Raw genomic sequence first — 2,500 nt, 5'->3', positions numbered from 1 at the left:
GTAACGTAGAACTCTCCATGAAATTGGCCGGCACACACAAATGAAAGGTATTTTCCTGACCCACATATGCCATCAAAAATTGTTTTCTATAGTCTACACATCGCTATACAACATATCTTAAAAAAAAAAATAAATGGTCAGTGCAACTTCTACCTTTTCTATTTTAATATCTCTCTACATGACCGAACCATCTCAACACATGCATTTGCGCCCCAGCTGCTAATAGATTTATTACACTAGTTTCCCCCCTCACTACTTTGCTCCTAGCCTTATCTAATCGAGATACACCAGCCATACTCCTCAGACACATCCCAACCACGTTCAATTTCTATCCCTCTGTCACTTTCATCCCCCGTAACTCCAAACTATACATCATAGTTTTTACAATATTTTGTCATACAAAACTCTCTTCACATTCATTCATATCCCTCTAATATTTACCACTCCCTTCACTGCCCCAGCCACTTTTTTTTTTCTTTTTTTTTCCACTCCCTGACCTACATCTGATTCCACTCCATTATTTGCAACAACAGCGGAGCACATTTTCTTAGGCTGATCAATTTCCTCAAGTAGCTCTCCATTTAACATCACATACGCTCTAGCACAGCACTCCCTTCTCGTCCATCTCATAACTTTAGTGTTACGAAAATTAACTCTAAACTTCCTTCTCTCCCGCACCATTACAAACTCTTTCACTAATCGACACAGCTTCCCCAAGTTTACATCCAATACAATACCATCCGCAAATGAAAATATATTCGTCTCCCACTCCTGATCATCTTATCAATTAGCTTCAATTCTCGACCAAGTATTCTAGCATCCACCGATCTCAAACCTCCATCAGCAAATAAATTGTACAGGCATGGGGACAAACATACCTTTCTCAGCCTACCTCTCACTGGAAACTACTGACTCACTTCATTTTCTATCCCAATATAGTCTTCACTACTTAGTTATAAACTCTTCATTGCTTGCAGCAACTTTCAATATATTCCATATAACATTATCACATTCCACATAACTTTCCTATTAACTTTATCATAAACTCTCTCCAGTTCCCTAAATGTAATACACATCGTTGCCTTTTGCACAATATCTTTCTAACTGTAAATATTTGATATATATATATATATATATATATATATATATATATATATATATATATATATATATATATATATATATATATATATATATATATATATATATATAAATATATCCCCCACATCTCCTAAAATCACCCTGCACTTCTGATATTATAGCCTCTGTTTTTATCCTTAATCCTAATTACTCACACTCTGCTGTACACTTTTCCAACCTCACACAACAAACTGTTATCCCTAGAGTTATAAAATTCCTGTGCATCTCCCTTACATTTTGCCTCTATATTATTCTCTCTGTATCTTTCATACTTCTCTAAACTATTATTCTGCAGACATTCTTCAAATGTTCTTTTTTTATCTGCCACTTTCATTCCACAATTACCTATCCTTCCTCATGCGTCCTCCAACAAATCTCTTGTCAAACACATCACTTGCAAGCACAGCGAGATTTTATTTTACTATCTTCAATTCCTCCAGATCAGAAGTTTCTCTCATTTTTATCTTGCCATAGGCCACTTCCAACCTTTCCTGATATTCAGGCTTTACCTCTGTTTTTGTTTTTTCTTTTTTTAACTATCCAATCTTCCTCTACCTACCTATTACACCTCCCACTATATTTTTTTCCACTATTTTGAACTATTATATTTTCTTCAATAAAATAATAATCTGACATACCGTTAGCCATTCCCCTGAACATGTGCACATCTTTCAATCCTCGGAACATCCTTCTTGTTATTCACACATAATCCATTATTCCCATTCAACCACTCTTCCATTAGCCAAAATTACCATTGTATCCTTGTATAAATCTTTCTTTTGAAAAAAACTTCTCACTAGCGCTTGTTGAACATACATATATAGCAACCTCACATTACTCTTATTTACAGCTGTTATGCCATGTTTCCCAATAGCACATTCTACTTCTCAAGCCCCTACTATGGCGATTCAGTTACCCATGACAACTACATATTTCCTACAACCCAGTCCTTCTACACAACTAGTTAATTAATTTCAGAATTCTTATCTCAAAACCTGGACTATATGCATTAAAAGAAAACCCACATCCCTTACGCAACCTAACCCTTACCCATATTAACATTGAGTCATAGATGATATCCCATTCCATTTCTATACTTTACCTGCCATCTACTCATTCACCAATTAAGCCCCACACTCTCTTGCTCTTCCCCTTTTAATCCCAGACACTTTACCTGTTGCTTCACCAAACATCACTTCACCATCCCCTATTCTCGTTATTTCACACAAGGCTAATACATACAACCTTCTTTTCCAAAACAAAGTTCTAATCTCAAATCTTTTACTCTATATTGTATTACATCTTAGCACATTCAGACATCACAAACCTGGAGTGAAGGGAGCAGTCACTTTCCTCCCAG

This window comes from Palaemon carinicauda, chromosome 17 (assembly GCF_036898095.1).
Source record: "Palaemon carinicauda isolate YSFRI2023 chromosome 17, ASM3689809v2, whole genome shotgun sequence".
In the NCBI taxonomy this organism is placed as follows: Eukaryota; Metazoa; Arthropoda; class Malacostraca; order Decapoda; family Palaemonidae; genus Palaemon; species Palaemon carinicauda.
The sequence above is the reverse complement of the archived record's forward strand: the minus strand, read 5'-3'. Positions refer to the sequence as shown.